This window comes from Canis lupus, chromosome 4 (assembly GCF_011100685.1).
Source record: "Canis lupus familiaris isolate Mischka breed German Shepherd chromosome 4, alternate assembly UU_Cfam_GSD_1.0, whole genome shotgun sequence".
NCBI lineage: Eukaryota > Metazoa > Chordata > Mammalia > Carnivora > Canidae > Canis > Canis lupus.
Genome location: NC_049225.1, coordinates 67,713,180 through 67,740,814, shown reverse-complemented (window position 1 = coordinate 67,740,814; position 27,635 = coordinate 67,713,180). Strand labels below are relative to the sequence as shown.

The following is a 27,635-nucleotide window of genomic DNA, read 5'->3' as shown; positions in this document are numbered from 1 at the left end:
TTCTATATGTTGGCAAATTGAACACCAATAAAAAATACATTTATAGTAAAAAAAAAAAAGTCACTTTAGCTACCTATACTCATCATCTCCACCTTTCCCATCCCAGCCTCTCCTAAACCTCTACAATGGGATTTTCATTTCCACAATTAGACTTCTGCATCCTCAGGGTCCTCCTAGGGAGCCTATATTCTTGGCTTCCAGGATATCCCCTAGTCTTTGTTTTCCTCTTACTTCAGCAGACACCCATTCTCAGTTGGCTGGGCAGGAAACCTCTTTCTATGCTCTGCTTCTGGAATGCCCCAGGACTAAATATTTTGGTTTACTAAGTATTTTGGTGTGATTGTATACTTGTAAATGGGGCCTATAAGAATCAGCGTGGCCAGGCACAACAAAGGCACGCTCCCAAGTGGTAATTGAGAAGGTGGCGGGACCCGCTGCCCAGCTACAAAGGGTGGGCGTGGGCAGGTAGAAAGGGAGACCACAGTGGATGGGGAAGCACCCCAGGCTAGCACCCTACAAGACAACAGCAGGAGGAGTGCTGTTGTACAAAGAAAGTGCTGGAAGAGATGGCCACTTCACAACACTTTTGGCTTTAGAAGATGTAATTTACCTGATGCACCAGCTGGGAGAGAGCCGGGAATCAGCTACCCGCCTCACATTTCCGCAGGAAACCGCTAGAACCGCCGTGGTTCCCGCCTGCCTGCCCGCTGCTCTGAGCGGTGGAGCCAAGTGCTCACAGGTGTCAAGGACGGAGGCGGAAAAGGCACCTCTGATGCCGCCCAGGGACTGCGGGTGACCTTTAAAAAGTACATTCCCAGCCCTCAGCAAGTGGAAAGAGGGGCCTTGAGGCGAGGCGGCTCCCCCAGCGCTAGCTGGGCCCCCCACCCCCACGGCGCCCGGGTCCCAGGTTCGGGGTGGGCGCAAAGGGCGCACAGGCTGGCAATTTCGCCCGAATCAGATAACCTGTTTCCTGGGTCCCCCCCTCCCCCGTTAAAAAATAGACCAGTGAGGGATCCTTTATGATTCCTCCACCCGCCAGATCCCACCAGGAGGCAGCGAGGCCCCCTCCCCCCTCCCCGGGTCCTCGGGCCCCTCCGCCCGCAGACTCCTTTGCTCCCCAGCTGGGTGGCGCCACCCCGCAGCCCCAGCCCGACGTGAGCAAAAGCGCCTTCACCTGGGCCAGAAGTTTCTAAGACTTCATTACCTGGAGAGAGAGAGGGAGTGACAGGGAAGAGGACGAGCAGGGGAAGAGCAGGGGAGAAGCCGACTCCCCCGCGGCTGAGCCGGAGCCTCGGCGCTGGACCTCAGGCCCCCCAGACGGTGACCCGGGGCGAAGGCGCTGGACCTCAGGCCCCCCCAGACGGTGACCCGGGGTGAAGGCGCTGGACCTCAGGCCCCCCAGACGGTGACCCGGGGCGAAGGCGCTGGACCTCAGGCCCCCCAGACGGTGACCCGGGGCGATGGCGCTGGACCTCAGGCCCCACAGACGGTGACGGGGCGGGTGGGCGAAGGCCCTGGACCTCAGGCCCCCCAGACGGTGACCCGGGGTGATGGCGCTGGACCTCAGGCCCCCCAGACGGTGACCCGGGGCGATGGCGCTGGACCTCAGGCCCCACAGACGGTGACGGGGCGGGTGGGCGAAGGCCCTGGACCTCAGGCCCCCCAGACGGTGACCCGGGGTGATGGCGCTGGACCTCAGGCGCCCCAGACGGTGACCCGGGGGGAAGGCGCTGGACCTCAGGCCCCCCAGACGGTGACCCGGGGGAAGGAGCTGGAGCTCAGGTCCCCCAGATGGTGACCGAGGCGAAGGCAGAGGCTGAACCCACCGCGCCACCCAGGCCCCTGGGTAAGAATGATTTTTCAGACTCTGATATTTTGCAGAAGGAATGGAGAAACAGTTCCTCAATTCCCTGAACGACAATTAATTGTAAAGATGAATCCTGGAAAATTCTCTTTACTGCAAACGGAGGTGATTTCGCCTCGCAGGGGAGGGAAATAAACGAAGAGGAAATGAGAGAGGGAGACGAACCATAAGAGACTCTTAACCATAGGGAACAAACCGAAGGTTGCTGGAGGGGTGGGGAGGGGGGGAGGGGAGCCGCGGTAACTGGGGGTGTAATGAGCCCTGGGTGTTCTATGAATCTGATGAACCCCTGAACTCTACCTCTGAAGCTAATGATACACTCTATGTTAATTAATTGGATTTAAATAACATACAACTAAACCGAATAAAATAAAAATAAACCTAGGAAGAGTCCAGAAGGCAGGTTGGGTTTGGAGCCCTCAAGGGTCCCTGGCTGCAGGAGGTCCTGGCAGATTGGAGCCAGAGTCCCAGGGCCCACTGCAGCCAGCCAGGGTCCACTGGCACCCCAGTCTTGGGAGACCCCTGGGGCCCCAGGCTGTGCGCTGCACAAAGGTGGCCTCTGTAATTCCCATAGCCTGCTGGGACAGAACCAGCCCTCCCCTTGGTGCTTCAGGCTCCAAGGCAGGAGCTGGGGCCTCTTCTGGGCTTGGCTCTGTCTCTGTCTCTATCCCCCTCACTCCCAGGGCCCCAGAGAGCAGGGACTTTGTATCGCATCCAGCCCTGCCCTGAGGGTTCAGCAGAGCCAGGGGTTGAGGGAGTAGAGGGTCTCTCCTCTTGAGTGATGGCCACTTTGGGGCTTTACCCTATGCAGAACTGCAAGTCCCAGAGGCTGCCCTACCACAGCTCCTGCAGAGCTGCAGGCAAAGGATTCAACAATAGCTCAACTTTATGTTTCTTATCCTGATCCCAATCCCATTCTGCCCCAAGGAGGGAAGTTGTGAAGTTTTCCCATTAAAAACTTTTCTTCTGAATGAAATAGATGGACAGCATCCGGTAACCGATTCTTCCTAAGTATATTTGTGCAACCGGCATTAGCAAAAGAATGAACTTCATTCAGGGTAGATTTGCTGCCCAGTGAATTTTGCAGTCCCATTTACATTTTGCGGGGTAGGTTGGCATAACTGTTAGGATTTTAGCCTTGCTAAAATGTGGATTATACTCTGAATTTGACCAGCTGCTGATAAGAGAGTTTTTAGGGGACTATTATTCTCTCAATGAATTCAAGATGTGTTTTACTTATTAACCCCCTCCCCTCCCCTCCACGAAGTGTTTCTATTGGAATCACTCCAGAAAAAGTTCTGGATGAGATAAAGAAACAATTCTGAACAATAATTTATATCCCATCTTTACTCATTTTTTTTTTCTTAAACAAACTTCCCAAGAAAAAAAGGCCAAAAAAGAAAATGAAGGACTTTGAGTAATTTATGTCTCCAACACACATCTAAGTTAACAGTTCCTAGAGTGGTGAGCTAGCTCTTACTGAAAACAATCCCCTTAAATATTTTTTTTTTGAGACTGAAAAGGCCAAAATATCACCCTGTGGCCCAAGAGAGGTGGATAAGCAGGTACTTTGCAGTTCCCTGCAGACGTGATGTTCACAGGAGCCTAGCAACAGCATCCACATCAGCCACGGTGGCCCAGGAAATCCTGACAGAGAGGAGGGTAGGGTGGGCACAAGGTGGGATCCTGGAACTGAAGAGGTGAGGTGAAGGAAGCAGAGAATTAACCCAGGGCAAGAGAGTCTGAACTTTCATACCACACAGCACAAAATCCCAGTGAATTTTCTTGTTCTAGAGAAATGGCAGAAGAAGGATTTCAAGAGTTATTATACTTAAGCACACACTTAACACTGATGACCGTGCTGGGAATTGTTAAGCCACTGTTCCCTTTGAACCCCAGAAAAGTGCCAATAAACTAATTCCATTCCCTTTCTTTTTTTTTTTTAATTTTTATTTATTTATGATAGTCACACACACAGAGAGAGAGAGAGAGGCAGAGACATAGGCAGAGGGAGAAGCAGGCTCCATGCACCGGGAGCCCGATGTGGGATTCGATCCTGCGTTTCCAGGCTCCATGCACCGGGAGCCTGACGTGGGATTCGATCCTGGGTTTCCAGGATCATGCCCCGGGTCAAAGGCAGGCAAAAACCGCTGCGCCACCCAGGGATCCCTCCATTCCCTTTCCTATAAAGAGGTGGAGTGCTTTGGAAGACCAGCAGTCCAGAGTGGAGATTTGAAGCCAGCACACCCACTCCTTACCTTAGGGCATAAAGGCAACACTGTCAAGGGTGGTGGCTTGTGATTTGTTTCCCCTTGCCCAGGCCACATCTGCCTTCCCACAGCACCCCAGGATTCTTCCTGTCTGTGAACTCCATTGCTCACATATCAAATCCAGATCTGGAGAGTGTGAGACCGAAGGAGCACTTCTTGGGATTTTTGTCTGCACCTGAGAGAGAGACAGAACCCTGGCCCTGAGAAGCCAAAGCTTACCTGGGGCTTTTAGGAAGTGAGAGATGGGCAGCCCTGGTGGTGCAGCGGTTTAGCGCCACCTGCAGCCTAGGGCGTGATCCTGGAGACCCGGGATCCAGTCCCAAGTCAGGCTCCCTGCATGGAGCCTGCTTCTCCCTCTGCCTGTGTCTCTGCCCCCCCGCCCCCGGAATAAATAAATAATCTTAAAAAAGAAAGTTCTTCCCTTAATTTATCTCTTTAAAAAAAAGAAAGTGAGAGATGCTATAGATACTATAGATGCAGCATAACAACTTGAAGTGATCCGTGGGCCCCTGAGATGAAGTTGGAGAGAAGGGCCAGCACAGTGGAGCAGGAAAGTTCCCTGGCTGAATGGAGTCCTTGGGGCTGCTGGCTGCTGGACCTCTTGGAGGCCCAGTACTTGAGAGCAAGTTTGACCAGGGGTCGTCCTGACCTCTGTGGCTCTGATGTCTGGGTGCCCCCCCACCAGCAAAGCCAGGTGACCAAGAGTCCTGCCTAGAAACAGCATCCCCACAGCCACCCCTAAACCTGGTCCTTCTCCAATAGACAAACCAGGAACATATGGGAGGAAGAATTTCCCTTCTGTGGGAATTGAGAAAAAGAGGAAAATGTACAAAGCAGTCTCAAGGAACCCCCCCCCCCCGCCCCCGCAAAGAGGCAGGTGGCTACAGGCTCCTCAGTGGGTCTGGATGGTCTGGGGGTGCCTTGGGTTACTTGTGGGTTTCCTTTTTTTTTAAATTTTATTTATTCATGAGAGACACAGAGAGAAAGGCAGACATAGGCAGATGGAGAAGCAGGCTCCTCGCAGGGAGCCCGATGTGGGACTCAATCCCAGGACTCTGGGATGGCAACCTGAGCTGAAGGCATATGGCCAACCACTGAGCCACCCGGGTGCCCCTCCTCATGGGTCCCCTGATGGGTGGGGGCGCCCCGCTTCGGGTCTTCCAGGCTCTCCACATCTGTTACTGGGCAGTGCCAGCATAGCAGCCCACAGATGGGTAAGCATATCCCAGTGGAAGTCTTGGCGGTGGCTTCAGAAGCTGCCAGCCCATGGGGTTTAGTGATTTCCTGGCCTCTTGAACAGTCCTAAATGGATAGAAAGAAGCAGGATGGTGACAAGAAGCTTAGGAGCAAAGTGCAACAGAAGATGGAATTAGAGATATTAGCATAAAAGCCTATCATGTTGGTTGAAATTATCCTGAGTCAAACTCTGTGGCTAATAGATTGGCATAGTGGCTGAAAATAAGTACTTTGGGCTTGGGGGAGAGGACTATTTAAGGGGACCCTGGTTTATACAGAGATTATTACTGCTCGGAATCCTACTGGTAATCCTGGAGCAGAGACTAGATCCCTGTTCTGCCAGCAGAGCAATGCTGGCCGGTAGCCCCTCAGGGATGATCTGAGATGTCAATGAGGAGCAGGGAAGGGGTAGTTGCCCAGGTCCTAGCGGGGTCTTTCACTCTCCCAGCTTTGACTTCTATGTCTGAGTTGCTAAATTGAAAGGCCTTCAGAAGGTGTGCATGTGTGTAACAGCCAGAAGCCGAGATCTCAGGCTCCAGAGGAAGGCCGAGTTAAGATGAGTTCTGTGTCTTTCTAAACAAGTGACCCTCAGCAAGTTTTCTAATTTCTCTAGGCCTTATTTTATAATATTTGAAAAGGAAGCCAAATTTGTTCTTGTTTCACAAGGTAGCTTTCATGAATGCATTCGATAGTACTCGTTAAAGTTTTGACGGTGTCTGGCAAAAAATAATTTCCTCAGTTGTTCCTAATATCATTATTACTGATTTTACAAGGCACAGAAAGATGATCTCAATGGGAACAAATGTAAAATGGCAACTTTTTTGATGTACTCATTCTGTAAGTGCGTTATTTTTACTTCTCTTAACCGTGATGAGACTGTGTTGTAATACATTCTTCATCTGAGTCAGTGTACCACAACATTGATGGACACAAATGGAATTTCTCGTTCAGATATTAGTGCTTACCGTAATGAAATTTGATGATTATCAACATTTAACAGGCAAGTTGGGAGAGTCTTCCATGTTGTAGGTGCTGTGATGGGAGCCACACACACAAAGATGAAAAAGTGCCTGCAGCCTTCACAGACCTTGCAAACTAGTGAGAGCGCAAAGACATAGTCAAGAGACCTTGCTCTCTTGAGTACAGCCAACTCCATGTGCATCAGGCTATCTGTTTAAAGACCAGAAAGAAATGGTACTGAATATGTTTTTTTTTCCCCACGGATTGAGAAAAATAGGCAGTTATAGAATAATAGATGAGGAATAATGAAACAGTAAAAAAGGATGATCAGCATCAAGTACCGACAAAGTGCATTAGTAAAAGTACATAACAGGAATAGCAGATCAGAATCAAGGAGGCAATAGACTCGAGTGTAAATATTGACAGAGTGTCTCCTTGGATTACCTTTGGCTCTAAAGTTCTGGGAGAATCCTGACGCAAGGTAATCCTAGCATGTTCATGCTAAAATTTACTGAATTGACATTGGCAGCCCAAACAGATTCTTGAAAATATTTTGCACATGTATCTATTTTGCACACGATTTTTCATCATAAACACACTGTCTGAATGCTCAAGTTTGAATGAATTTATCCTGGTATGTGTCAGACACCTTTGGATGTGGTCCTTTTTTTAATTCAAATTTTTATTTTATTATTTGTTTATTTTTATTTATAAAGATTTTATTTATTTATGCATGAGAGGCACAGAGAGAATGGTAGAGACATAGGTAGAGGGAGAAGCAGGCTCCCTGCGGGGAGCCCAATGTGGGGACTGGACCCCAGGACCCCAGCATCATGCCCTGGGCGAAGGCAGGTGCTCAACCATGGAGCCACCCAGGTGCCCCTCAAAATGTTATTTGGAAAAATTCAAGTACACACTCTATGTACAAATAGAGAAAAAAGTACAAGGAACCCTTATGTATTGCCCAGTCTTCTTTTTATTTTTGAAGATTTTATTTATTTATTCATGAGAGACAGAGAGAGACGGGAGGGGCAGAGACACAGGCAGAGGGAGGAGCTGGCTCCATGCAGGGAGCCCAATGTGGGACTCAATCCTGGGATTCCAGGATCACACCCTGAGTGGAAGGTAGGCACTAAATCGCTGAGCCACCTAGGGATTCCCTATTGCCCAGTCTTTAACCATGATCGACCTTTGGCAATCTCATTTGATCTATGTGTCCCAGATTTCAGGTAGAATGTTTTATTTTATTTTATTTTATAGATTCCATTCATTTGAGCAAGAGAGAGAGAAAGAGCACATGAGGTGGGGGGCGGGCAAAGGGAGAGGGAGAAGCAGACTCCCTGCTGAGCAGGGAGCCCAATTCAGAGCTAGATCCCAGGACCTGGAGATCATGACCTGAAGCTGAGATCATGACCTGAGCAGAAGACAGGTGCTTAACAGACTGAGCCACCCAGGGGCCCCTCAGGTAGAAAGCTTGAAACCAGATCAGAAACATCTTATCATTGTACCTGTCAATACTATAGCATTTATGTAGAACAGATCAGACTTTGTTCATAATGCCATCATCATATCTTATAACTTTAACAGGAATTCTGTAATACCATTTGGCAGTCAGTACTCATTTCATCCTCTTCTGGTTGCCTCAAAAGTATCTTTTTTTAAAAAAAATATTTATTTATTTTAGACAGAGAGAGAGAGAGAGAGACAGAGAGTGCACCCATGAGCTCGCAAGCACTGGGGGGATAGGGAGAGGGAGAGAGAGAGTCCTGAGCAGAGTCTGTGCTGAGCATGGAGCCAACCCAGGGTTCAATCTCACAACCCTGAGATCACAACCCAAGCAGGAACCAAGAGTTGGATGCTTAATTGACTACCACCAGGCACCCCAATATTTTTTTTAAAAACTTTTTTATTTTTAAGTGGGGCTCAAACTTACAACCCTGAGAGTAAGAGTCCCATGCTCTACTAACTGAGCCAGCCAGGCATCCTCAAAAGTACCTATTTATATTTGAATTCTTTACATGAGGATTCATGTACTGCATATGGTTAATATATCTCTTGACACTCTTGATTTATGATTCCCAGTACACCTTTTTTTCCTTGCCTTTCATTTCTGAAAAAGCAGGGTAATGTATCCAGTAGAATCATCCACATTCTGGATTTGACTGACTGATTGCTATGTGTTGCTTTTTCTTTTATTCCTCATAAGTCTTGTATGCTGTTAGATTTATAGGTATGATTGGATTTAGACTGAATTTTTAGGGACAAGAATACTTCATAGGTGGTGCTGTGTTTTCTTTTAATTAGGGGCCATGTAGCCTGTATTGTATCACCCTAATCATGGGTCCCTCTGTTAGTGAGAGTCAGAAATTATTAGAGAAGTTCCTGGGTGAGAACCGTGCTTCAGGATCGGCTTCAGTATGAGAACTGCCTACAGCTAAGACTAAAGGAAAAGAAGAAGGTTGGTAGCTTAATGTGGAAATCCCGACATGCTTCACAATGGACAATGGCTGGGAAGAGGGACAGTTTATGGAAAGAAGAAAAGCTTCCATTCATTGAAGGATACATGAAAAGTGATAGATGACACTAAATAGAAGGTTAATATAGAATGGCTAAAGTGAACATGGAGAGAAGCCGCAAATCATTCTTGAGAAGGTAACACACTAAATAAAACTATGAAACTATCAAGAAGACACAAGTTAGAAACATGGGTGACTCATTGCTCTGGTGGTAAGGACTTGAAGTGAATAGACCTGTCAAGGGCTGGTATTGCTGTTAATTCTGAAAAGCATGATGGCAGTGTGTGTGGAAGGTCGTGTCCTTTGTTCCTGTAAACCCCACTCCTGGACCCGTATCACAGAAAGGGTCTCCTCTAGGTCCCTGGGGATTCCTACAAGATGCTGCTCATCTCAATATTGTTTGTGAGGGAGAGGGGCTGGAGGCAACTGTGAGGTTTCTGTAAAATGTCCTGTATTCATTCTAGAACATGGCGTGTAGCAGTTGGAAAAACAAGTTGTACATAGAGCTAAATTGATTAATCTTAAAATCCTAATGAGGAGTGAATTATTAAATAGAAGTTTGTACCAGAATAACATTTCTATATGTGAAGAATGTTTACACACCCAAAGCTACAAATTCTATACAATACATAGATAACTACTTGTAAGCCAAAATTTTACCTGCAGCATTGTTTATAACCTAACTTAGAAGTGATATGTCACGACTTTCATCATATTTACGGATCATACAGATCAATCTCAGAACAATGTGCGAGGGGACCACATAAACGTGTACATGCCAGGACCATTGCTGGCCATCTTGGAGGCTGGCTATCACATTACTTTAAAGTTTAGTCTAGATGAAGAAAAGTAGTTACATAATAATTCTCAAGAGGTATAATATCATTAATGCAGCAAAAGTTCCTACAAACCATATAAAACCGCTCCAAATTTAAAGAAATAGAAATTTAAAATTGGGATATATATTTTACCTATCATAGGTATTTTAAGTTGTTGATACCCCATGTTATTAAGAGTGTAGGGCAGTAGACACTCTCATATACTTCAAGTTGAATTTGTTGCTACTGTATTTTGAAGACAATAAAGCTAAATGAACTAACTTTATAACACACAGAACTTTATACAACATACAAATTTAACTTTTAGCAATATATTCCACCATTCCATACGATAAAGATAACTTAAGCCAAAGAGTTGAAACTGGGAAATGGCTAATCATAGGAAATTGGAAATAAACATTCCCCTTAAAATGACATATATGGTTGGTAAAAAAAAAGTGAGCAGTCACTATAGCCATAATAAAAGTTGGCTGGATGTTAAGGATGTTAAGAGGTAAAAGAGAGTCACAATGGTATCTAGATTATGATTTTTTTTTTTTTTAGATTATGATTTTTTTAAGGTTTTATTTATTTATTCATTAGAGACACAGGCAGACACAGAAGCAGGCTCCATGCAGGGAGCCTGATGTGGGACTCGATCCCGGGACTCCAGGATCATGTCCTGGGCCGAAGGGAGACTCTACCACTGAGCCACCCAGGCATCCCTAGATCATGATAAAGTATTTGTATATAACTAGAAAAAATACAGGAAGCTCTACAGTTTTTAAGAAATACTTAGGGCATGTTTGGCGTAAAATTCAGAATGTAGAAAATTTTACACAGGCAAGTGAGTGCCCATCCTGATAGAACCCTGAGCACCTTTGCCTGGGGTACCAGTCTGTAACATGGTATTTCCATTGTGGAAAGTATCACTATTTCTGTTAATTGGGAGAAATAAAGAGCATAATATGCCTTCACTTGGCTTCAGATCTGCTTTGATGCAAAATAGTCTTGGGGCCAATTGTGTGTGGGTTGGGGAGGGGGGGAAATTTAAGAAATTTTGGACTTTAGAATCTCTAGTGAGACAGTATAGAACTGTACTCCACAGGCTATCGTGTTTAATGGCAAGCAGGATTGTAGAATACTTTCTTGTCTCAGTCTATACAGGAGATATTTTATTTTTAAGATTTTATTTATTTACTCATGAGAGACAGAGAGAGAGAGAGAGAAAAAGAGAGAGAGAGAGGCAGAGAGAGAAGCAGTCTCCATGCAGGGACCCGACGTGGGACTCCCGGGTCTCCAGGATCAGGCCCTGGGCTGAAGGCGGTGCTAAACCCCCGAGCCACCCTGGCTGCCCCTATACAGGAGCTATTTATCCCTTTCTCCAACCCCCATTGATTCGTCAGTGTTTTGGAAACAAAAACAGAAAAGTAGAGGAAAAAGAAACTCTAATTTCTGGCAAACTCTTATCTTCAGTGATTGTCACTTTTCTTACATACAATCCTTGGAACCAAAAATTATTGTATTTAAATGAAGGCACCGAGCACCTCCAACATACCCCAATGTCTTCAATTCCTCAGGTGCTAGAATGTATGTTTCACAGCGAACTGTGTTGGAGAAATCAGAATTGAATCTGTAGTAACAGGAATATCAACCTGCAGTCAAACAGATGGACGTAAACAATGTTTTCCAATTCTCCCAGAAAGGCCAACAGTGACAGGATAAGCGACAGCCTCAGACCAGTGAGGGTGAGGCGGTGAATCTCGGTGACAGGGAAAGATGGAAAGGGGGGGATGGATATATCAGAAAAGAAAGGAAAGGAAAGGGTTTAGGAAATAGCTCTTGGGGAAGAAAGCCCGGAGCATTCAAGTACTACAGAGCTAATAGAGTTGGACACTTTGCCCTTCCAGAATTGCTGGAAAAGAGCAACTGGCATCAAATCCCAGTTAACATTTATTGACTTTACACGGTGCTGCATGTATGCCTAAGGGAGTGCACCCTCTAAACACATCGCTAGGGTGGGAACTATAATTTAACCCTGTTCCCGGGGTCCCGGGGGGGCTCAGTCGGTTAAGCGTCTGCCTTCTGCTCAGGTCGTGACCCCGGGCGTCCTGGGATTGAGCCCCGAATCGGGCTCCCTGCTCAGTGGGGAATCTGCTTCTCCCTCTCTGTCTCCCTCCGCCCCTCCTCCCACCTGTGTGCATGTGCTCTCTCACAAATGAACACATGAAATCATTAAAAACCAAACCAAACCAAACCCTGTTTTCCTTAATGAGGACAAAGAGGCAGAAGGGATAAAGTAAGTTTTGAAAGTCAAAAGGTGAGAAATTTGAAGAATGACTACAGCAGACTTCTGATTCTAAAACCATCAGCCTACATAGCCCAGCTGTCTGGGCCTCCATGGTCACTGGACTCCCTCCCACCTGCCCGCTGCCCCATCCTGGGAATGCAGAGACTCCTCTTCCTTGGACCTCCTCTGAGTTCCCAAGGTGACAGATACCAAACAAGCCCTCATCTGGTTTGTGTGTTTGGTGGGAGAGAGGAAATTCAAGAAACACTGGTGCCGATGACAAGCTATCTGAAGATACTAGGAGGTACCTCAAGACAGACTCTGAGGGAAAATATCCTAGGCCTAGCAGCAGAACGTTTATTTTTCTTTCTTTCTTTTCTGTGGCTCTATTCTTTTTTTAAAATTTTTTAAAAAAATTTTTATTTATTTATGATAGTCACACAGAGAGAGAGAGAGAGAGAGAGAGGCAGAGACACAGGCAGAGGGAGAAGCAGGCTCCATGCAGAGAGCCTGATGTGGGACTCGATCCCGGGTCTCTAGGATCAGGCCCTTGGCCGAGGGCGGTGCTAAACCGCTGAGCCACCCGGGCTGCCCTTGCGGTTCTGTTCTAATAAAACTTTATTTAATTTTTTTATTTTAATTTTTTCTTTTTTTAATTTCAATTCAATTTGCCAACATACGGTATAACATCCAGTGCTCATCTCATCAAATGCCCTCAATGCCCATCACCCAATCACGCCATCCTTCCACCTGCCTCTCCTTCTGCAACCCTCAGTTTGTTAGGAGTCTCTCATGGTTTGTTCTTTTCTAATTTTTCCCTACTGAGTTTCCCTCCTTTCCCTGATAGTCCTTTTCACTATTTCTTATATTCTGCATATGAATGAAACCATAAGAACATTTGTTTCTTGATTGATTTTTTTGCCCCTCTTGCTCTTCCCATCATGTTGTCCTATCTCTCGGATCTTAGGCGACAGCTTTGGTGAGACGGTCTTGCTGACTGACTGCCTTCTTATTGCTAATCTTTTGTTTTTGAGAAAGAGATCAGATAAAATGCAGGTTTCATAAGAAGAAAACCACAGTTCTTTTTCTCACCCTGGTAACACAAGTAGGTGGCAGCTGTGGTTCCACCTGCCTGACAGGAAGGGTGTAATGTGGTGCATACAGCGAATCTCCTGTAAATATTGTGGTTCTAATTTGAACCATTATTGTGCCGTATAAGTAAACTAATTTTAAAGAGGTTTATTTTCTCTAGATAAGTTTACATCTAGGAAAGTCTTTTAGAGTACAGTTTATAAATTGGGTTACCATGCTGCTTTAAGTAGAAGACACAATTGTTTTTAAAAAGTTATTTATTATTTATTCATGAGACACAGTGAGAGGCAGAAACACAGGCAGAGGGAGAAGCAGTCTCCCTGCCGGGAGACTGATGCAGGACTTGATCCCAGAACCCCGAGATCACGACCTGAGCCAAAGGCAGATGCTCAACTATGGAGCCACCTTGTGCCCAGAGGGACAGTATTTTTGAATAAAGAAAGAAAGATATCCAAAATATTGATAAATGACAAGTTGTTGATTCCTGTTATAATAGGATTTCTTTGGAGGGAAGTAAAAATAGTATGTTTACATTTGTGTAAAATTATAGAAAGCCTCCAAAATATATCCATTGTGGTTGCTTGTCATTTGGGCGGTAGAGAAAGTGAGGATGGAACTTCTGCTTTCACTTTATACTTTACTGTTTTATTTCTTTTTTAAAAATATTTTATTTATTTATTCATGAGACACACACACACACACACACACAGAGAGAGAGAGAGAGAGAGAGAGGCAGAGACACAGGCAGAGGGAGAAGCAGGCTCCATGCAGGGAGCCTGATGTGGGACTCGATCCCGGGTCTCCAGGATCGTGCCCTGGGCCGAAGGCAGGTGCTAAACCGCTGAGCCACCCAGGGATCCCCCTGTTTTATTTCACTTGGAAAAAAATATGTATCATTTTGATTATAGAATATGAAGGATAACTAAAAAATGAAAGAATTCTAATGCTATTCACTTTAAAGAATTCTACTGATATTTATGAAGAATGGATATATGATAGGTACTATATGATAAGTTTTATTTTTAGTATCTTATTTATGTATTTATTATTTAGCTATTATTATGTACAATTTACTGGTAAGGAAATGTAGCTTTGCAGAATCTGAGTAATTTGTTTGCATGAGGGGCTGCTTTGCAAGTGTTTAGTCTGGTAATGTAGCTCCCCATTGGGACACCCCACAGCTCTGTGTGTTATAGTCACCACGGCCAAGCATTCACATTCACTTTCCCACTGGAGGGGCCCTCGGGTGGCTCAGTCCGTTAAGCATCTGCCTTTGGCTCAAGTCATGATCCTGGAGTCTGAAGATGGAGTCTGAGGATGGAGTCTGAGGATTGAGCCCCAGAATCAAGCCCCGTGGGGCTCCCTGCTCAGTGGGGAGTCTGCTTCTCCCTCTCCCTGTGCTCCTCTCCCCACTGTTCTCTCTCTCACTCTTACTCTCGCTCAAATAAGTAAATACATAAAAACTTAAAAAAAAAAAACAAACCAACAACCAATACTTTCCCACCTGGAGAGACTTATCCAAAATCACGTGGCTACTGAGTGGATATATAACCTATTCAATTTGCTCTTAAGGAAGATTAAAAAAATGATATACATTTTTGTAAGATATGGGGAAAAATAATGTGGCCTCAGAAGAGTTCAATGGCAGCAGCTCTTTCTGCCCGAGGACACTGCCCCATTCTTTAAAACCGCCTTTTTCCACTGGAAAAACCCCACAAACAAACCCAGGAACAAAAGAGGCACCCCCTGGAGTGCTAAATCCAGAGAAGTGAACCTCCGCAATTGACTGCCACGTCAAGTCTAGAGAAGGAAGAGACAAAAAATACTTACATTAGCGCATGTGAAGCCTTCCTTGAAAACAAGAATGGGAACTCTCTCCAGAAATGTGAATTCCTAGGGGTGGTCTCTAGGTGTCTGGAGGATGGACCCTGAGAGCAAGAGTAAGCCCAACTGGCAAGGGATCACTGAGGATTCCAGTGGTGACCCCAGGAAAGTGGCTTCAGCATTTCCTGGGCTAAGGAGCAGAATGTATCTCCCAGGTGTGAACAGTGTATTTCACTTGCATTGTACAGAGTGGGTGGTACCTGGGGGGCTGTCACACCCAGAGCAGTGAGGTTTCGCAGTGGGGACTCACATTCCCAAGGCAGAAACCTGCTGAGCAGCCTTGGTTTCATCTAACTCCCCAAACCAGAAACTACTCACTGTGTCAGGAGATTTTATTAGGGAATCTTGATTTATACAATCTAAAGTTACACTTATTCTTAAATCAAAATGTTACTGGTCTCCAGTGACTGTGAAAGTTTCCTTGAAAGATCACTTACAATGTTTTGCTCTTACACATTTTTTCTTTTCTATTCTGTCCTGGAAGACGTTAGTGTGTCATAATTTAGAAACTAAGCAGCCCAAATGATAAGGGGTGATATAATCTGATACACTTAGGAAGAAAATGCAAAAACACACCTTTACACACAATTGGTTGGATCTCCCTTACCAATCTCTTGGGTACATCTCTGGCCAATCTCATAATATACTGGGTCAATATCATATATCTGAGTAGTCTTATTGTCAGCAATCAATTGAAACTGAATTGAAATTTCCATCTTTCATCCAAATCACATTTTACGGTTGTCTGGAGGCCAAGAAGCCCTCTTGGACAGGATGGTTCCAGTCCAGATACCTCCCACTTGGGTCACCAGTTGCTTTCTATCTGTTCATGATTGTATTAAACTTGTTCTAGACTCAGAGCCCTTGTACTTTATATTCTCTCTTTCTGATAACACCTCTCTCAGACTCTGCACGGCTTCCTCCATTACATTATTCAGATCTCAGTTGAAAGGACACCGCCATATCTGACAATTCCTTGACTGCCCTAGCTTAGATAGCACCCTCCCAGCTACAGTCTTTCCAATTATCTTGTTTAATATTCTTGATAGTACTTATCATACACACATATATATATATTTTTAATTTGTGAGCATGTTTCCTGCTTGTTTCCTCCCATGAATGTGTAAGGCACATCACACATAATTCACATCTGTGTTGTCAATCACTGTATCTCCAGGGCCTTGATCACCATGTAGCATAATGTAGGCACTTAGTAGGTATTCATGAATGAAAAAGGAAGGAGTTGGGGATCCCTGAGTGGCCCAGCGGTTTGGCGCCTGCCTTTGGCCCAGGGCACGATCCTGGAGACCCGGGATCGAATCCCACATCGGGCTCCGGGTGCATGGAGCCTGCTTCTCCCTCTGCCTATGCCTCTGCCTCTCTCTCTCACGCTCTCTGTGACTATCATAAATAAATAAAAATTAAAAAAAAATTAAAAAGAAAAAAAAAAGAAAAAGGAAGGAGTGTATGCAAAATAATCTCCAGGCATTGGCTCAACAGAGGAAGGGCAGGTGTAGATATCTTCCTTGGAAGCCTTTGTTCCTTTGTTTCATTTTGCTTCTCAGAAGATGCAAGTAAACTTGCTATGACCACGTAATGCTATGACCCAATCAGTTAGACCTGTAAAGCTTTCCTGAACTTGCTTTGATTAATGTCATGCAGAAAGAGCATATTTACCCGCTTCCTCTCACCACGCCAGGCTTTCTGAAGCAATCCAGTTTTCAGCATTGGGTTTTTGCTAATTAAAAGTGCTAGACTGGAAGACCGCTCCTTCCTTCTCTCTCTTGGCCCAGACACTGTTTTGCCATCCAGGAGCCTGATGGATGAGAGCTTCATCTGTCTTGCTGAGAGGGTTTGGTTGTCTGCCCGCAAGAGGTGGGAACCCTGGTTACTGTCGCAACTGCACATGATAGAAGCATGGGCCTGCAGCATCCAGGTACTGAGAAGAGGCTCAGCCGAAGGCCTCAGACTGCTGAGAATAAGGGAGATCTGGAGACTTTCTTCGTGCTACCAGCAGTTTGAAAAGCCACCTAGATAAGCTTACCTGGGAGTTGATACTGAGTTTCCAACTGGGCCATAGCAGATCCAGGGGAGGGGAGTTCTCTAGACCATGTGGCTGAATGGGACCCAGAAACGCTGAGACAGGTCATTGCTGGTGGAAGCTGAGAGTCCTGTGACCTGATTTCCATTCAGGCAGGGATCCTGGAACTCTGCCCCCTTTAACCTGAACCTGGTGGCTTAGCCACAGCGCTTTCCTCTCCAGCCTGGCTTTTCCACTTCTTCCAAGTCCTGCTGTTGGAGCCAGCAGCCCACCCAGTGCTGGGTTCGTGGTACTGTAGGACAGCTTTTCAAAAGCATTTACTTCATTTTATTTGAAGGGCTACATAGTTTTGGGTTTTCAGATGTACCATAGTTTTCCCCAACTCTTTCCTGTAAAACACGTTTGTTTGTTCATTTTAATAGATTTTCTTCTTTCTTTTTTAAAGATTTTATTTTTATTTGTTTGAGACAGAGAGAGAAAGACTGCAAGAGGGGGGAGGAATAGAGAGAGGGAGAAGCAGGCTCCATGCCGGGAGCCCGACGTGGGACTTGATCCTGGGACTCCGGGATCACGCCCTGGGCCAAAGGCAGGCCCTAAACCACCTAGCCACCCAGGGATCCCTGTTTCTCTCTCTCTCTCTTTTTTTAAAGATTTTATTTATTTACTGATGAAAGACACAGAGAGAGATGTAGAGACATAGGCAGAGAGAGAAGCAGGCTCCCCATGCGGAGCCCGAAGCCGGACTCCATCCTGGATCCCAGATCATGACCTGAGCTGAAGGCAGATACTCAACTACTGAGCCACTGAGGCGTCCCCCTCATAACTCTTGTATATTGTTAGATTTAGTGATGTGATTGCATTTAGACTGAATTTTTAGGGACAAGAATACTTCATAGGTGGTGCTGTGTTTCCTTTTAATTAGGGGCCATGTAGCCTGTATTCTATCCCCCTGTTCGTGGGTCCCACTGTTAGTGAGAGTCAGAAATTATTAGAGAAGCTCCTGGGTAAGAACCGTGCTTCAGGATTGGCTTCAGTAGGAGAATCTCCTACAGCTAAGACTAAAGGATGAGAAGAAGGTTGGTAGCTTAATGTGGAAATCCCGACATGCTTCACTATGGACAATGGCTGGGAAAAGGGACAGTTTATGGAAAGAAGAAAAGCTTCCATTCATTGAAGGATACATGAAAAGTGATAGATGACACTAAATAGAAGGTTAATATAGAATGGCTAAAGTGAACATGGAGAGAAGCCGCAAATCATTCTTGAGAAGGTAACACACTAAATAAAACTATGAAACTATCAAGTAGACATAAGTTAGAAACATGGGTGACTCATTGCTCTGGTGGTAAGGATTTGAAGTGAATAGACCTGTCAAAAGGCTGGTATTGCTGTTAATTCTGAAAGGCATGATGGAAGTGTTTGTGGAAGGTCGTGTCCTTTGTTCCTCTAAACCCCACTCCTGGACCCATATCACAGAAAGGGTCTCCTCTAGGTCCCTGGGGATTCCTACAAGATGCTGCTCATCTCGATATTGTTTGTGAGGGAGAGGGGTTGGAGGCAACTGTGAGGTTTCTGTAAAATGTCCTGTATTCATTCTAGAACTCGGTCTGTAGCAATTGGAAAAACAAGTCGTACATATAGCTAAATTGATGAATCTTAAAATCGTAATGTATAGTATAATTTCATATTTATATATAACTAGGAAAGACATAGTACCTCAATAGTATTTGTGAAATATTAGGGACAGATGTGCTTTAGAATTCAGAATGCAGAGGATTTTAGTGGACTAGAAGGTGCATATTCTGAGATATTATAACTGTGACCATCCTGGTCTGGGGTAGCATTCTGTAACGTAGCATTACTATTCATGATGTTAAAAAAATATTCATGATGATTGTAATAAAGAGCTTGATATATATTTACTTCAGATCTGTTTTGTTACCTCATAGTTGGTGGACTGAATTGTGAAATAAAAAGACTAGGCTTTAAGAAGTTTTGGACCTTAGAGCTGCTAATAAGAAGTTGTGCTCTCATCTCTGTCTGTGGTCATTGGCAAGGAGGATTGTAGACTATCTACCATAGTCCATTCAGGGACTATTTATCCACATTTCATTCCCCTTTCCTGGTGATCAGTTATTAATTTGGAAAGAAGAAAATAAACAGTAAGGTTAAAAGTGAAAAGTAAAGATGGAATTTCTGGCAATCTCTTATCTTCAACAATTGTCTTTTTTTTTTAACTTGCACTTCTTAGAAGTAAAAATTAAACCAAAAATATTGAAGTATTTAAGGAAAGGCTCACCAGTGTCTCCAGCGTATATCAACTGCTCAAAGTAGTATGATTTATGTTTTTCAGGCTAGCCCTAATCGAAGGAATTGGAATTGACTGAAGTTACAGGACTGAAATAATATCATCCTGGGTTTAATAGGTGGATACAAACAACGCTTTTTCAATTCTCCGTGGAAAGATCAAGTAAACATTACTTCCTGGGTAAGTTATAGCCTTGACTCCAGGAAGGGTGGTGCAGAGAATCTTGTAACAGGGGGAAACGTGGTGTGATATCTTAGAAAATAAAGAAGGGGGTGCCTGGCTGGCTCAGTCGGTGGAGCATGGGAGTCTTACTCTTGGGGTTGTGAGTTTGAGCCCAAAGTTGGTATAGAGATTACTTAAAAATTTTTTTAAATTTTTATTTGTTTATGATAGTCACACACACACACACACACACACACACACACACAGAGGCAAAGACACAGGCAGAGGGAGAAACAGGCTCCATGCACCGGGAGCCCAACGTGGGATTCGATCCCGGGTCTCCAGGATCGCGCCCTGGGCCAAAGGCAGGTGCTAAACTAGTGCGCCACCCAGGGATCCCTTAAAAAATTTTTTTTAAAAAAGACTTTATTTTAGAGAGAGAGCCCCTAATGTAGACTTCAAAAAAATATCTTAGGCCTACCCAAGGACTACCTTTTTTTTTTTTTTTTTAGATTTTATTTATTTATTCATTAGAGACACACACACACACAGAAAGGCAGAGACACAGGCAGAGGGAGAAGCAGGCTCCATGCAGGGAGCCCGACGTGGGACTCAATCCCAGGTCTCCAGGATCACCCCCTGGTCAGAAGGCGGTGCTAAACCGCTGAGTCACCCGTGCTGCCCAAGGACTACCTCTTAATTGTATTTTTCCAATACCCCCTTTTCTCATCTATTGTCCTATCTGCCAAATCTCAAGGCTGTCTTTGAGGCCAGCAAGGTGGCAGCTGCTCCAGTTAATGACCAGGATCACTCACTCATAGTCCCTATCCAAAGGTGATTTTTGGTTGTTCCTGCTGCTCAAACCCAGAGTGTCATGGACCCCAGATAAGACCTCATTGAGCTACACACTGACCCTAAGTTGCATCCCTTTCCAACAGCTGTCCAGTTCCCCTACATACACACACACACACACACACACACACTCACACAAAAAGACGCTGACATTTGTGTACAGTTTTATTGAAAAAAGAACAAAAATTTTATAAAGACAACAAAGACAAAAACTTCTTACATCATTACTGAGCAAATTGGAGATATCTTAATTGAGCCATAATTTTTTTAAGAGGAAGATCCAATAAGAAGAATAATAGAGCTTTTATTGAGAATATTTTTAAAGGAGATGCAATCAAGATTTCCAAGCTGAGATCTCAAAGTTCCTGTTTGTCAAATGACAGGTGGCAGCTGCCCACGAGCAGGAAGACAAGGAGGAGTCAACCCACTCCAAGCAGATGGAGGAATCTTGGCAGTGTCTTCTTCTAGCTGGCCCCAGAGGAAGGAAGTGCTCACAAGGTCCTGGTTCTGAGGACTCTCTCAAGCTGTCTGTGGACCAGCTGGAGCAGGTTGGCCAGGAAAGTATACCTGGAAGGGAGTCTGTCGGCTTCCTGTGCTTTGCCAACTCTCCAGGTAGTGATTTGAGTCCCATGGGAGTTGGAGTCCTCTGTCTGGTTTTGGCATGTCTGTCCTCTCTTCCAGTGTTCCGGGCACTGGCTGGGATTTCCTTGGCGCCCAAGGCAGATAGCTGCTCTGGGCCCTGGGATACATAGTCGGGTAGACGAGTCTGGAGCAGTGGAAATTCAGAAATTCAGCAGGTGTAGCAGGGGAACAAGATCTATACGACTCTAATTTTCAACAATTACAGTCCCAGAGACACACGGGATCCAGTTCCTGTTGTTGAATTTCTTTCAACAATAGCCCTTTTATGGTGCTGTTTTTTCTTTTCCTCATTCTATTGTTTTCTGTCAGCCTTTCTCAGTCATATTCTGAAACTGTTCTATACCTGGATCATTTCCTCTCTCATCTCATTTTTTTTCCCTGAGATTTTCTTTTCTTTGCAATTTCTAGTTCTTGCGCCTGGATTCCCATGCTTCACTGTCTTCCGAGCTCATGTCCTCTTTGATCTTTCCCATTCTTGCCCACAACTTGATTCTGTTGGGCCCTCAAACCTGGCGTCCCAGGGCTGATGCAGGGTAAAAGCCACTCCTCCCCTATGGAACTCATGTCTTTCCATACTGTGGAGGCCAACCTGCCTCCTTGTCGTTAAAAGATGGAATATTACTCAGCCATTAGAAACGACAAATACCCACCATTTGCTTCAACGTGGATGGAGCTGGAGGGTATTATGCTGAGTGAAGTAAGTCAATCGGAGAAGGACAAACAGTGTATGTTCTCATTCATTTGGGGAATATAAATAATAGTGAAAGGGAATATAAGGGAAGGGAGAAGAAATGTGTGGGAAATACCAGAAAGGGAGACAGAACATAAAGACTCCTAACTCTGGGAAATGAACTAGGGGTGATGGAAGGGGAGGAGGGCGGGGGGTGGGGGTGAATGGGTGACGGGCACTGAGGGGGGCACTTGACGGGATGAGCACTGGGTGTTATTCTGTATGTTGGTAAATTGAACACCAATAAAAAATAAATTTATTATTAAAAAAAAAAGAAATCTGAACGAGAGGGAGGGGAAGAAGAGCAGACAGAGAGACTTTTGGACAGGAAGGGAGGCCGATCAGATGGGGAAGCTCCCTCCACATCCAAACCACAAAGCCACTCCAACTCCTCTCTGACCATCTACTATTTTTTTTAAGATTTTATTTATTCATGAGAGACCAGAAAGAGAGAGGCAGAGACACAGGCAGAGGGCTCCAGCAGGAGCCTGATGTGGGACTCTATCCCAGGACCCGGGGATCACGACCTGAGCCAAGTCAGACACTCAACCACTGAGCCACCCAGGTGCCCCTGACCACCTACTTCCATTCTCTGATCCCAATGACCGAGCGTGCTTACTCAGTTCTGCAAGGCGGGCAAGGCAAATGTGGCTTTGTCTTCGTTTTTGAAGCAATCGCAAGACTTCAGCTCTTCTACACAGATATCTGTGGTTTACGGTGGTTTGACTTATGATCTCCTGACTTTATGGTGGTGCTAAAGTGATACACATTCCATAGCGATTGTACTTTGAGTTATGAATTTGAATTTTTTCCCCAGGCTAGTGATACATGGTACGATTCTCTCTTGTGATGCTGGGCAGTGACCCCCACAGCTCCCTTGATCACGAGGGTCAGGAACCCATGTGCTTCCAAGCATTCTGTTCTCATACGTGTTTGCACACAAGCATTCTGTTTTTCACTTTCAGTATAGCATTCAATAAATTATGTGAGAGGGTCAACACTTTGTTATAAAATAGGCTTTGTGTTAGATGATTTTGCCCAACTGTAGCCTAATGGAAGTGTTCTGAGCACAGTGAAGGTAGGCCTGGCTAAACTGTGATGTTCAGTAGGTTAGACGTATAAAATGCTTTTTCAACTTCTGGTATTTTCAACTTATGATGAGTTTATTGGGACATAACCTCATCATAGTGAAGAATGGTTTGTGTTGAAATGTAGAACTGTCTGTGCGAAAGGAGAAATGTCCTCATAGGAAGACTAAATTAATGCCAGCGCCCATTTTCTGGGTCTTGATTTCTAACATCTGAGGGGACAGAAAAATTTAAAAGACAAACGTGTCCTTACTACAAGCTTTTTCACATCTCCCAGCGCAGCCATTTCCATGTAGGGTGCAGGCTGCAGGACTGAAGAAGTAGAAATCTTTCTCCTAGGACACCAACAGGAAAGAGTAACTCTCTGCAGCATCTAAGACTCCAAGGCCACAGCCTCACCACGCCAAATGGCTGCACTCAGGAGCCTTCACGTTTGCTGGATCTTTACTAGAGTCCATATGGATATTGGTACAAGGCAGGTCCCAGGAGAAGGCGGGAGAGGCGGATTCTGTAGCTGCTAGAATTGTCTGACCTGGGGCTGATGCCCTGGAACCCCACAGCTGTCAATTCAGATAGCACAAGGCTTAAGGTCTTCCTTTTTCTATTTATCCCCCTAAACTTAACCTGTACCTTCCCCCTTGCTAATGCATCCTCCAGAACATTCAAGGAACGCTGACATCTGCTGTCCGCACTCAGCTGGAGGGTCACACTCAGCTTCAAGGGAGACAGACCCCTGACCAGGTGTCCTCTGCTGTTCCCTCCCTCGCCAAGAATACCTCTGACTTCGGGCAAAGTGTTCTAGTTCACCTCCAGCTCTTCCTGCCCCAAGGCCACCTATATTCCTATTGAGCCTGATGCCACCCTCTGAGAGGTAAGCCCACACTGGAAAGTAGGAAGGAGGGTTCAATTGCTGTATACATACACAGTAAGAGAACCGTGACAAGTGTAAGTAGAGGTAAAAGTTCCTTGGCACATCATAGATCCCATTAAGAGCGTTTTTCTCCTAACTTAAAAAAATCTGTAAGTCATCCAGGAGAGGAAAAATCAGGAACGTTCTGTATGGCAGGAAGAACTTCCAGGGGCGGGTCGCAGGCTCCTTGCAGGGCCCGGGCCGAGGCGCTGGGTGTCCCCTATCCGGGCCCGCCGCCGCCGCCTCGGGTCGCGGTGCCCGCAGCTCCGTGGCCGTCCGGGCCTGGACGCGCGCGCTCGGCCGCGGTTCTGGCCCCGGCAGGTGGGGCCCGGGGCTCCCGCCCGCACCGCGGCGCCCGTCCCCGCAGGCCTGGGGGCGCCGGCAGGAGCGCGGCTGAGCCCCCGGCAGTGCGCGGGCGCCCGGGGGCAGGAGCGGCTCTGGACCTGCCCCCGCGAGGCAGCTCCCCCAGCCGCGGCCGGCGGGGATCCCTCGCCTCGGCCTCCGGAGCCGCCCGGGGCGGGGGGGGCGGGGGGGCACCCAGCTCGGGTCGGGGCGCTGCTCTGGGGCCCGGGGCGTGCGAAGGACGGTCCCAGTCCCGGGGGCGTATCCTCATTTGCCTTGCAAAGTGCCTCCGAGCCCCGTAGGATTAAGGAGAAAATTGCGTCATTCTGGGAGCCGCTGCTGAAGGTTTGAAGAATTCCCCAGGAGTGGATTAAGGGAAGGGCAGGGAGAAAAAAGATGGTCTTTGGGGAGAGAGATACAATTCCTGGCTGTTTCCTTTTACCGTAGTAAACCCCTGCGGGCGCCTGGGTGGCTCAGTCCGTTAAGGGTCCGCCTTTGGCTCAGATCCTGATCCCTGTGTCCTGGGATCCTGGGATTGATTGAGCCGGAGTCGGGCCTCCTGCTCCGAGGGTGAGTGTGCTTGTTCCTCTCCCTCCACTCCTCCCCCATTGGTGCTTTCTCTCTCTCCCTCCTTCCCTTTCCCTCTCCCTCCTCCCCCGCTCTGTCTCTCAAAGAGACAAAATCTTAAAAAGAAGGAAAGGGAAAGGGAGAAAACTGCTGTGCTTGTCAGGCACTCGTGGACAGATCACACTTTTGGCACATCAGAGAAGATTGCCGGGTTTTTAGAGGTGAGAACAGCACGGTTAGATCCTTACAAGGTCCCAAAAATGGTTTATGCTAGAGCTGAATGGAGAGTATAGGTCTTCGTGTACACATATCAAGTAGGTAAATGAGTAAAGAAGTAATTAGGTATAGATGGGAAAAGGAAAGGTCCTGCGCCTTTCTTAGAATTATATTTTTTCTATTTTTGTCTTCATCCAATTATTTGAATCAGAGAGTCAAAGAGAGACTTCAAATACTCCATGCTTTTCAGACGCATTGGATAAGTGCATTGAGTTAATGCCACAGTTTTTAGTGATTTTTTTTTCAGAACCTCTATCCAGTTTTATGTGATTATGTGCATTCTGTCATTAGTGATTGCTTTCTCTCTGCTCTCTGCTCTCCCTACAATTTGATTGTAATTCTTCCCATTACAAACTTTTTATTTGTGTTTTTGTTTTTAAAGATTTATTTATTTATTCACAAGACAGAGAGAGGCAGAGACACAGGCAGGAGAAGCAGGCTCCCCACAGGGAGCCCGATGTGGGACTCAATCCAGTATCCCAGGATCACACCCTGAGCCAAAGGCGGACACTCAACTGCTGAGCCACCCAGGCGTCCCTTTTGTGTGCTTTTGTAGCAGTCTTGTAATGTATGACATTCTTTTAAGTCTGTATATCTTCAATTCATGTATGGTTATTAAATTATATATCTAATTTAGTACGATTTTCCATTCAACTGCAAGTTTCTAAGATTGTTACCTCTACATTTCTTTTTCTTTTTTTCAAGAATTTATTTTTTATTTGACAGAGAGAGAAAGAAAGCACAAGCGGCCAGAGTAGCAGGAGGGAGAGGGAGAAGCCAGCTCCCCGCTGAGCAGGGAGCCTGATGTCGCTGGATCCCAGGATCCTGGGATCCTGACCAGAGCTGAAGGCAGATGCTTAACTGACCGAGCCACCCAGATGCCCCTGTACACTTCTTTTTAAAAATGTTTTTAAAGTTTATTTTTTAGTAATCTCTACACCTAAGGTGGGGCTCGAACTCGTGACCCAGGATCAAGAGCCGAATGCTCTTCTGACTGAGCCAGCCAGGTGCCCCTGCTACATGTACATTTCATAGGTTGTTTCCAATGCTAATATATTACCTTCTGATGAACCCTGCCACATTTTACCTCTCTGCTGCCCGCAGTGGACATTTGGAATGTTAACTACCCACCCTCACCACATATGATAACTCCTCGTGAGAGAATTTCCCTTGTATACCCATGACTAGAATTATTCCATAAAAAAAGTACAAAAGCCTAACTTTATTGAGTAATGCTATATTTTTCTTCAGGATACATGCAACATTCACCCCTCGACAATAATGCATAAGGATTATTCAATGTGCACATTCCCCGCAAGTATTTGGAATGACCCAATAATCTAACATTTGCCAGGGGCTTGGGGATTCTGAACAGATCAGCAGTGGTGGTAGCTGAGGATTCAGTGTTTTCCGCTTTCTCTTTGGGAGCCACTTTGCTGCATGGTACCGAAAGCCATTCCTGATGTTCAGGCAAAAATCTCTGTTCTCATTATTCCATGAAATTAAAAAAAAAATTATCCCCTAATAAATTATGTTATGCTTACACTATTTGAGCATATTTCATTTCTGTTCCTTTTTTTTAAGATTTATTGATTTATTCATAGAGACAGAGAGAGAGAGAGGCAGAGACACAGGCAGAGGGAGAAGCAGGCATCATACAGAGAGCCTGACGTGGGACTCAATCCAGGGTCTCCAGGATCACACCCTGGGCTGCAGGCGCTGCTAAACCACTGCGCCACCGGGGCTGCCCCCTCATTTCTGTTCCTAAAAAAAGCATAAAAAGAAATACAACAGGGAGGCACCTGGGTGACTCAGTCGGTTAAGCATTCCACTCTTGATTTCAGCTCAGGTCATGATCACAGGGTTGTGAGATCTAGCCCCAAGGGTTGGGCTCCAGACCTCCCCTGGGAGTCTGCTTGAGATTCTCTCCCTCCCTCTCCCACTGCCTCTCCCTCTCTAAAATAATAATCTTTTAAAAAAAGAAATATAACAGTGATATCACATTCAACATTACATTAACTTATTACAATCTTTTCCCTTTGACAATCTTAGGAGAATGAATCTAGATTTCCTTAATAATATGTAAATATTTAGTTTTTCTTTCTGTTTTTAGGATATTTTAATAATCTTTGTTTTAAACTAAAAGACAACCTATAGAATGGGAGAAGATATTTGCAAATGACCTATCAGATAAAGGGCTAGTATCCAAGATCTATAAAGAACTTATTAAACTTAACAGCAAAGAAACAAACAATGCAATCATGAAATGGGCAAAAGACATGAACAGAAATCTCACAGAGGAAGACATAGACATGGCCAACAAGCACATGAGAAAATGCTCCGCATCACCGGCCATCAGGGAAATACAAATCAAAACCACAATGAGATACCACCTCACACCAGTGAGAATGGGGCAAATTAACAAGGCAGGAAACAACAAATGTTGGAGAGGATGCGGAGAAAAGGGAACCCTCTTGCACTGTTGGTGGGAATGTGAACTGGTGCAGCCACTCTGGAAAACTGTGTGGAGGTTCCTCAAAGAGTTAAAAATAGAACTGCCCTACGACCCAGCAATTGCACTGCTGGGGATTTACCCCAAAGATACAGATGCAGTGAAAGACTGAGACACCTGCACCCCAATGTTTATAGCAATAACGTCCACAAGAGCCAAACTGTGGAAGGAGCCTTGGTGTCCATCGAAAGATGAATGGATAAAGATGTGGTCTATATATACAATGGAATATTACTCAGCCATTAGAAACGACAAATACCCACCATTTGCTTCAA

General features: G+C 45.5%; 2 long non-coding RNA genes across 3 annotated transcripts; one reads left to right on the top strand and one right to left on the bottom strand.

The window, feature by feature from the left end:
- Nucleotides 1-795: 795 nt before the first annotated feature.
- On the top strand, nt 796-27,013 carry LOC119871546. Of its 2 annotated transcripts, none has more exons than XR_005358507.1 (5): nt 796-1,846; nt 19,325-19,459; nt 20,677-20,905; nt 23,411-23,624; nt 26,962-27,013. It is a non-coding gene; the product is annotated as an uncharacterized LOC119871546 (long non-coding RNA). The 2 variants fall into 2 exon arrangements; XR_005358506.1 differs by lacking the exon at nt 796-1,846 and adding an exon at nt 16,590-16,866.
- On the bottom strand, nt 5,025-15,080 carry LOC119876201. Its single transcript, XR_005358508.1, has 3 exons — nt 14,877-15,080; nt 6,336-6,540; nt 5,025-5,436 (listed from the first exon to the last, which is right to left on the bottom strand). It is a non-coding gene; the product is annotated as an uncharacterized LOC119876201 (long non-coding RNA).
- Nucleotides 27,014-27,635: the final 622 nt, after the last annotated feature.